The 10,484-nt window shown below is 38.2% G+C and overlaps 1 long non-coding RNA gene across 1 annotated transcript; it reads left to right on the forward strand.

Moving 5' to 3' along the window:
* The first annotated feature begins 7,447 nt into the window (after positions 1-7,447).
* LOC144380709 (uncharacterized) lies at positions 7,448-10,052 on the forward strand. The gene is made up of 2 exons (XR_013444915.1): positions 7,448-7,628; positions 9,852-10,052. It is a non-coding gene; the product is annotated as an uncharacterized LOC144380709 (long non-coding RNA).
* The last annotated feature ends 432 nt before the right edge of the window (positions 10,053-10,484 follow it).

Below are 10,484 nucleotides of genomic sequence, written 5' to 3' on the forward strand. Positions count from 1 at the left end.
TCTCATGCTTCTACAAGCTGTCTTTTTCCACTGCTGCCTGTCTGGGTTTCCACATGTTTATTTAGACCCCTGCCTGAACTTTGTTCCTATTCTTCTATTCAGTCCTAGGTTCCAGGGATTTGTCTCCTAGATCCCAGTTTTACCTAATCTTCCCAATTAGGAACTGGCTCATACCTATTGAGGACTCAATTAAAAAGAATACAGATATTTATGATAAATAATCTGCTAAATGATATAACATAAACACTTTCAAATTTATAATCTTTCCTCGATCTACCGAGATTCCTCACTTTGGAATGGTACTAAATAGATATAACTCTGCATAGGAGTTTGTCTCATGACTTTTATCTGAATCAATTAATGAATTTAATGCTTCAGAATACCACTGTTATGTCCAGAATTCTTTCTCAAACTTTCTCAGGAAACCAATGCTAATGGTATAAAAAAAATTAAAGAAATTTGCTTCCTCAAAGTGTAAAGTATAATTTACTCATGGTGGTAAAAAATCTTGGCAAATCACAGGGTGAACCAAGGCCTCTGAACAAGGTAACATCAGAGAACTATGCTATTGTCCCTTTGATTACTCTCACTGCCATGGTGATAGAAAAGGGAAGGAATTTTGGAGAATTAGGGAAATGCGAATATTCCTGCTTATAAATCTGAGTGAAAAATTTGGGTGTCCAATAAAATCTCTTAAGATTCTTCCAGCCAGTAAGAGTTTGAATTCCTTCAGTTTATACCGAGACTCAAAAACGTCCCAAGCTACTAAAATGGGGGGCAGTGCGGGTGTGGGTAGAACCTGCATCTGCGTGCAGACATCTACTTTCAAAGTGAAGAGCCATCAGATTTTCCTATGTTACTCAGTTTTGCCAGGCTTGGTATCACACCTGTAACATGTAAATGACATATCAGATAAAGGGCTAGTATCCAAAATCTATAAAGAACTCATCAAACTCAACACCAAAAGAACAAAGAATCCAATCAAGAAATGGGCAGAAGACATGAACAGACATTTTTCCAAAGAAGACATCCAAATGGCCAACAGACACATGAAAAAGTGTTCAATATCGCTCGGCATCAGGGAAATCCAAATCAAAACCTCAATGAGATACCACCTCACACCAGTCAGAATGGCTAAAATTAACAAGTCAGGAAATGACAGATGTTGGCGGGGATGCGGAGAAAGGGGAACCCTCCTACACTGTTGGTGGGAATGCAAGCTGGTGCAGCCACTCTGGAAAACAGTATGGAGGTTCCTCAAAAAGTTGAAAAGAGAGCTACCATATGATCCAGCAATTGCACTCCTGGGTATTTACCCCAAAGATACAAAAGTAGGGACCCGAAAGGCTACGTGCACCCCGATGTTTATAGCAGCAATGTCCACAATAGCCAAACTGTGGAAAGAGCCAAGATGTCCATCAACAGATGAATGGATAAAGAAGATGTGGTATATATATACAATGGAATATTATGCAGCCATCAAAAGGAATAAGATCTTGCCATTTGCAACGACGTGGATGGAACTGGAGGGTATTATGCTGAGCGAAATAAGTCAAACAGAGAAAGACATGTATCATATGACCTCACTGATATGAGGAATTCTTAATCTCAGGAAACAAACTGAGGGTTGCTGGAGTGGGGGGTGGGGTGGGAGGGATGGGGTGACTGGGTGATGGACACTGGGGAGGGTATGTGTTCTGGTAAGCGCTGTGAATTGTGCAAGACTGTTGAATCTCAGATCTGTACCTCTGAAACAAATAATGCAATATATGTTAAGAAAGAAAAAAAGAAGAAGTAGAATGTAGCAGGAGGGGAAGAATGAAGGGGGGGAAATCGGAGGGGGAGAAGAACCATGAGAGACAATGGACTCTGAAAAACAAACTGAGGGTTCTAGAGGGGAGGGGGTGGGAGGATGGGTTAGCCTGGTGATGGGTATTGAGGAGGGCACGTTCTGCATGGAGCACTGGGTGTTATGCACAAACAATGAATCATGGAACACTATATTTAAAACTAATGATGTAATGTATGGGGATTAACATAACAATAAAAAAATTTAAATTAAAAAAAAAAAAGAGGCAGGACGGCAGAAGCATAAGTGGTATTCAAGTACATCAGCAGCTGTCAGGGACAAAGAAACGTAACAATGGAATGTGTAAGTGGGGATATGGGCAAGGCTTCAAGCTGGGAAGGAGAGAACAGGTGTATGTGTCAGGGAAAGCCTAAAAACTGCATCTCAGCTTATAACTATTGTTGCCAAGGAAGAGAGGGAACATCCATTCTCTGCCCTGATGCTCAGCACCATTCTTTTCTGAGGCTTAATAGAGTATGGCAGGTGTGTTCTGATTTGCAGAATAAGGAAGGGTTTCACACATGCAAGTTAAATAGATACTGGGGAGTCATCAATGTCCCAATAATGTTACACAATTCATGTTATCAGTTTCCCTCACTGAATTCTATTATCCCACTGAATTAAGTCAGAAAGTGTTAATGTGGAAAAAATCTGTCAACAAGTATATCTGAAAACATTGGTTGAATAAGGGGTTAGGGAAATATCTAGGTCCATGTTATGTGGTAGATGTACTATTTCAACAGCGAACATGCCCATGAGCAATCCGTTCTAATGCAGCCCAGCAGGAAAATTATGCCACCTTTTAAAAACACACACATTTCAATTTCTTAAAGTATTGGAAGATTCATGCTGCTTTCATGGCTGATAAGGATTACTGTGGTTGTCAGACTGGGGAAGGATACATATTAATCATGAAGAGTTAGAGTATTATACCATGGACTCAACTACTTTCTGTCAAAAGTCAGTTTTATTCTCTATGTATAGAGAAGAAATGTGCATTTTATTGGAATCTGGGAAGAACTAGTTTTCTTTGGGATTCTGTTCATCATGATTTCATTGGAAATATATTTTGTTTGCTTGTTTTAGCACGTTACTTATATATTTTTTTAAAGATTTTATTTATTTATTTGAGAGAGAGAGCACGAGTGGGGAAGGTGGGGAGGAGCAGAGGGAGACGGAGAAGTGGGCTCCCCGCGGAGCAGGGAGCCCAATGCGGGGCTCCATACCAGGACCCTGGGATCATGACCTGAGCCGAAGGCAGACGCTTAACTGACCGAGCCACCTAGGCGCTGCTGTTTTAGCACATACTTATTGAGCACTTGCTATAGGTCAAACCATTCTATGTGGTTTAACAAATCTTCACTCACTTAATTCTTATTACCATTTTATAAGGCAGGTAAAATTATTCCCATTTTATACTTGGGGAAACTGAAGCCCTGAGAGCTTGAGTAACCTCCCACATTCAGATAGCCAGCCTATGAGCTGCAAATTGAATCTGCAAGGATCCATATCTACAGTATGTGTTCATTACCCCATTACATCTCCTTGTCCCTTTCTTTCTTTAGCTATTGTGATATTCAAAGATTCGAAATATCTTAGATATTAACTTAGAGGGTATTATGCTAATTGAAATGAGGCAGACTGAGAAAGACAAATACCATATGATTTCACTCATATGTGGAATCTAAAAAAACAAAACAAATTAATAAACGAAAAGCAGAATCAGACCTATGAATACAGAGAATAAACTGATAGTTGCCAGAGGGGAGGTGGGTGGTGGGATGGGCAAAATGAATGAAGGGAAGTAGGAGATACATACAGGCTTCCAGTTATGGAATGAATAAGTCACAGGAATAAAAGGCACAGCATAAGGAACACAGTCAATGATACTATAATAGTGATGTAATGGGACAGATGGTAGCTACACTTAGTGGTGAGCATAACATAATGTTTAAACTTGTCCAATCACAATGTTGTACACCTGAAATTAATGTAACATTGCATTTCAACTATACTCAAAAAAATTTTTTAAAAATTTGGAATGGATAAAAGAGTAACAGAAATAAAAAAAAAAAAAAAACACTGGGTCAAAAGGAAAAAAAAAAGATTTTAAGTATCTTTATTAGCTCCAGAGCCAACACTAGAGCATGAAAAATTGGAGAAAAAATAGCTTCAGGTTCCATCCAGTTCAATGTGAACTAAAAGTATAGCGTGGGTGCTAAAAAGTACGTTTTTAATCTTAGGCTACCTAAATAGTATCCGCATAACAGTGATCGCTAGCTCAGGTGGCTCCTGTATTACTTGGATCACAACTGGATTCTGACTAAGATGGTTGTCCCAGCACCCATTAGCTACACCTATATTTTGTTAGGTCCTGAGCCATGTAGTGTAGGGGTGCTACCTAGAAGAATGGTAGCATACCCTGAAGGTATATGAACGTGGAAAATGGGGGCAAAAAGAGTGGTGGGGATAAGTAGTGTTGGCACAATAGTGATTTTTAAATATTGGAATGCCATACAGCATAGGGAATAAACTTGTCCACACTTACTCCGGAATTGAAGGGCAAAATAACAGGAAGAAAGTGTAGGCTTCACAGACATTCAGATTCTTCAGAGCTGATCAACAGTATCACTGGAAGTGTTCCAGGTGGAAAATCACCTGATTTGGGGCCATGGGTGAAGGTGATGCAGAGGGTATTGCTGCATGGGTGAGAGGTCAGGCGTGGTCACATTAGCTACATTTCTTCCAACCTTACGATTGTATGGCTTTTTAGGAAAGAGCCTGCATAGGACTTAGAATTTTAAAACACGATATAAATTCCTGAGAACCCCTCTTGCCAGATTCGTCTTTCTCAGTGCTCACCATGTGATGACCTGTCATGTACCTTAAATGACAGCCTGTGAGGCTTCCTAAAATCAGCTTTCACTTCCAAAAATTGGAGAGCTACAATAAAGGTCAAAGTCAGTAGAATATTCCAGTACAGGGCTTTTCAACTTCGGAACTATTGACATTTTGGGCTGGATAATTCTTTGTTTGGGGGGTCATCATGGGATATTTAACAGTATCCCTGGCCTCGATCCATAAAATGCCAGTATCTTTCTCCCCCGGTTCCCTCAAGTAATAACAACCAAAAATGCCTCTAGATATTGCCAAATGTCCAGTGGGGAACAAAATTGTCGCAGATTGAGAACCAGTGCCACAGTATTATTAAATAACTAGGTATTACAGATTTTTAAAATCTGTGAAAAATATTAAACATAACCAAGAAGGAGAAAATGAGTAAGAAGCTAAAATGTATGCATAATTCTGACTTTAGTAATTCAAGACTGTTTTGTTAAAACCAACACTATTAAATGTAATTTCACTGTATATTTCATGGGAGTATATTAAGAAAAAAATTTTAATTCCATAAATCACTAAGAACTTTTTTTTTTTAATTCAGCATTCAAATAGGTATGTCTTCAGTGTTGATTAAATGATTCAATTCATTCAAACTCCTTAAATCATGTTTGGTACATAATAATCAATACATGAGAATTTGAAAATATTCAAACTTCCAGTGAGCATGTTTATGTATACTCCTTTTAATGATACATGTGATAGTGAAGAATATTATGTCTTGGGGTGCCGGGTGGCTCAGTCGGTTAAGCATCTGCCTTTGGCTCAGGTCACGATCCCGGAGTCCCAGGACTGAGCCCCGAACCCCGCGTCAGGCTCTCTGCTTGGCAGGGAGTCTGCTTCTCCCAACCCCTCTGATCCTCCCAGCTCTTGTGCTCTCTCTCCCTTTCTAATAAATAAATAAAATCTTTTTTTAAAAAAGAATATTATGCCTTGCTATTTACTATAATATATGGTTTGTATTTCAGAGGCACATGTGATATTGGATAAGTACCTAATACATATTTGCGTGTAAATTAATTGAATAGATGTGTAAATAAATGAATGGATATCTTTTATTTTTACCAGTATACCGGTAGATACATACCAAATCTTTACTATATGCAAAGAATAATAGGTTTTATATTTGCAAAATATTTGATAAAATGCTTATCTGAGATAACTTAAAAGGAAGACAATGTCTCTAATGAGTCTGTTCAGGTAAACAGGTTGGACAACAGAATAGTAGTAACATGGATTAAATGTTATTTATAGGACTGAAATTTGAAAAGAAATATGTTCAGAAAGAAGTAGCAAATTTCCTAGCAGGAATAAAAAGGACATAGAGGGTTCAGGAATCTAGTATTGTCAATTTGGAAAGGAAACTTCTCAACACAACTGAATAAAACTTGGGTTCTACAGAATGGATCAAATAAAGTGTGTAAGTCTTCACGTTGTTAAATTCTTTAAGTTTAGGTGCTCAGTAATAGCTCAAGGAGAAAAGGTAAAAGTTTTAGTCATGTCATGAACACCTTAGAGGTTCAAGATACCTCTAATTAAATCTAGAGAAAGGCATGTATCTAAAAGAATTATAGCACGTGGAGTTGACTATTATTAAATAGATAACACAACTAAGTTTTCTTTTTAAGATTTTATTTATTTGAGAGAGAGAGAGAGTGAGAGAGAGAGAGCTCGGGTGAGCAGGGGAGGGGCAGAAGGAGAAGGAGAGAGAGAATCTCAAGTCGACACCTGCTGAGTGCAGAGCCCAACTCTGGGCTTCATCTCAAGACCTTAAGATCATGACTTGAGCCGAAATCGAGAGTTGGAGGCTTAACCGACTAAACCACCTAGGTGCCCCAGAGTAGAACTAAGATTTATTTATTTATTTATTTTTATAATGTATAATGTATTATTTGTTTCAGGGGTTACAAGTCTGTGATTCCTCAGTCTTACACAATTCACAGTGCTCACCATAGCACATACCTCCCCAGTGTCCATCACCCAGCCACCCCATCCCTCCTGCCCCCCTCCACTCCAGCAGCCCTAGTTTTTAAAAGAGTTAAAAGAGTTAGTATACTGACTAAAATATCAACAGTCTGAACTAAAAAAAGAGTATGACTATTAAATACTTAAAATGGACTTTGGGACCTCAATCTTCTAGAGACAGGAGGCCAACTGAGATATCTGCCCAGCTCCAGAGATGTAGCCATGGAGTCAAGGAATAAGAGTGTCCAGTCACCTGAAGAAGCTCCTCTGAGGGCGTAGACTAGGAGCCTAATGAAGGACCACTTCCCCCAACCCACTTCCAAGGGTAGGGGTTCCTTATCAGGATTGCTAACTGTCTGTAGCACCAGAATGGGGCTGTTTGGTCACTATTATGTTTTCCCTCATTCATTACTTATGTAGTGTTTATTAGGGATAGATAACTTTTCTTTTTCTCTGATTTTCAAATCAAGAAAAAACACACTGGACTTAATACAAATTATTTCAAAGCACTGGACTTGGAGCTGACTAAAAATCAGATGGAGCTTTTGGGTGTTCTTTCTCCTAGGAGAAGTAAGTATATATTGCATGTGGAAAGGACAGTGACCTGAATATTTATGACTCAAAGGGTAGGTTCTCTTAGTCACTAGGGCTATTCACAGATGTTCAGTATTTTATTCCAGACATGTGGTATGATTGGACTTACCTGCCACTTGAAGTCAGATATTCCTTGTGGCTTGCTTTGGCCAATAAAACATAAATGGAATTGCTGTGTGTCACTTCCAGGCAGAAGTATTAAATCCCAGAACATGCATGCCATATTCTCTTACACTTAATTGTGTGATCATGGAAGCTTGTGTCGAGATGGTGCCGCCATCAACCTTGCCAACCCACAGAGGGCGTGTAGCACGGTTAAGGAGTAAGTTTCACTCTTCCAAACCACTGAAAGCTTTCTAATTGTTGGTTTTCACAGCATAACCCAATATGTTCTGATGGACACCTCTATGAATTTTTTTTAAGATCTATGAAGTCATTGAATGTTTTTACAAAATTCTATAAAAATCTACTTGTAATGTAATAAAATTAGTTAAGATATAAGTAAAAGCTAAAAAAGAGAATGTAAATAAAAACTACATTTTCTTTCACATTTTTTCAATTACTTCCATTCTAATTTCTTTTCAGGATTATTTCTAGTGATTATTGAATTATAAACATTTTTGCCAACATTTTTAAAGACTGCAAAAACTTGTAACAATATAGAATATAGAATCTGGCTTTCTCTAAAGTCCCACAAATCCCATAATGCATTAATAATCATTATTGAAAATAATTTTAGAACATTAAGGCAATTTTTAACTGGTTCTTTTTCACCTCATTAGGCGTATTGAATCTTTATTCTACTGCGTAATTGGAGGATTAATCCAGTCTTATTCCCCATTTCCAAACACATACTCACTCAGTAGAAGCCTGTCAGTTACCTCGCTCCTCCTTTCCAAGCAGAAGTATAGAAATGATTATTCCAGAACCATGTGGACAAAGTGCATTGCCTACGAGTCTTAACTCTCAGGGTGTTATGGCACGAAGTTAATTAAGGCTTTAAAAACACGAATTTCCTGATGGTTTTATTATTCCATTGTCTTCGGTAAAATGGCAGGAAATGCTATATTAGATACGGTTCACAATACAATCGACTTTTAATTCCTTTTTAAAAAATTTTGCAGAGAATTTAAGAATGTGCTGCACAGTAGTTATATCTACAAAAACGATTTCATCAAAAGTGGGTGGAGAGGGTAGTGAATTCAGTCAAAAATCTGAGTAGAAACAGACATAATCAGTTTATCAGAGGGAATTAATTTGGGTATGCTTCTCCCTCATTTTATTTTAGAGCTTTTGGTACTGCAATAAAACATACAAAATTTTCTATTTCGAGATCAGTATTCGTTTTCTCTAATATGTCTAACCACAAAGAATTCTTTCCTCTCAGTAGGTCTATGAAATGTTATTTTGTTTAAGTCATCTGATTAAAAAGAAAATGATGTAACTGAACCCTGGAAGTAAGTGTAGAAATAAAATACCCTTGTGATACCATTCCAAAAAAATGCAACATATAAATTTGTCATTAAATTAAAGGGCATAATGCCCTTAAATTTATAGAAAAGGTTAAGACTTAAGGAAAAGCTTGCTTTAGAGGTATGGAGTGTTATTTCAGAAAATGTCTTGTGGGTGAATCTTAACAGAGTGATATTAAAGGAACAATGAGTGGAAGGTGAGTCAAGGTAGCAATATCTAGAAAGGCGTCAGGAGACAATACTCTGTTGATTTTCACACTGCCCATATTTAAAATTTAGACAGTCATATTTTGTATCTATAATTTTAAATGACACTTTAAATTAACTTCATAAATACATGCATGATTTATACATTTTACACTAAGCAATTTCTTTCTTGTTTTTTCTTCAAGCTACATTTTCCTCCAAATTCTGAGGGCTGGGTTCTGAGCCTCCCGTTTCCGTAGGTTGTATCATAAATTCAACCAGTCTTGGACATGCCATGGATGTCAAGGGACTGGCTCTGCTTATAGTGCCTTTCTTTTTCTGTCTGGTGAATGCCTAGTTATTCTTCACGACTCTATTTACATTCCAACTCAATAAAACCTTTCATAATCCCCTCAGGCGGTAACTTGATATTTCTTCTGTGATCCCATGATATTTTGTTCACAGTACTTTTATAACTTCACATGTTATTACAACCCATCTATTTAGACATCTCTTACACTGTGAGAACTTTGAGGGTAATTACTGAGTCTTTCTTCTCTATGATCCAAATACTTAAAATAGTGTCAGCCACATGATAGGATTCATGTTGGTTAGATGAATGGATGATTCTATAAATACTCATTTTTATTGTAGTGAAGGCTGGTAATCATTCTCCAACATCTTGCCTTCTGCCTTTAGAAATAGACACCAATCCCTGAGTTTTAGCTGAGCATATGGTTGCTCAGTTAGAAAAAAAATGCCTCCTTATCTGTGGGTTATTCATGTGATAAGCTCTTACCAATGGTTTTCGAGCACAAGTGAAGTGTGCAACTTTCCATAAAAGGAAGTGATGTATCTTCTACTTATTTTCATTACCTTATCCACAGCCTAAGTATCAGATGTGGTGCCATTTGGGCCACTTTGGCATGCAGACAAGGACTACACCTGAGGGAGAGGGAGAAACACTTTTGGAAGAAACTGGATACGTAGAAGACTTCATGAAACACACCCACCTTCCCACGATGTACTGTCTACTGCCTCTTGAACTGTGACGAGAGAAATAAACATCCATGCTATTTGAGACATAACTACTGGAATTGCTTTGTTATAGAAGCTTAACCTATACAATCCCTTCCACTACTATCCTACATTCCATGTGATATATCTGCCCTTTAAGCAGGAAATTAGTCCCATGGCAGTTCCCTTCAGCATCTTTCAGACCTGATGAATGCTGTCATGCCCGCTCTAGCTGCAGTGACTCCCACTAGCACACGGTGAGCGACGATCCCAGGAACCCTCGCCAGCACCTGATGGCAGTACAACTCCAGACAGCAGTAGCAGCTCTAGACGCTTCCCTAGCCAGGACCAGCGGCTCCAGCGGCTCCCAATAGTTGCTTCTCTCGGCAGCTCTCCCAGAGTTTTTCAAGTCTGTTCCTTTGTCACCAGATAGCTGTTATCCTCTCAGCATCTAAATGACTGTATCTAGTGGTGTGTTAAAAATACTTAACTAGCTCTCTCTC

This window comes from Halichoerus grypus, unplaced genomic scaffold, assembly GCF_964656455.1.
Source record: "Halichoerus grypus unplaced genomic scaffold, mHalGry1.hap1.1 HAP1_SCAFFOLD_99, whole genome shotgun sequence".
In the NCBI taxonomy this organism is placed as follows: Eukaryota; Metazoa; Chordata; class Mammalia; order Carnivora; family Phocidae; genus Halichoerus; species Halichoerus grypus.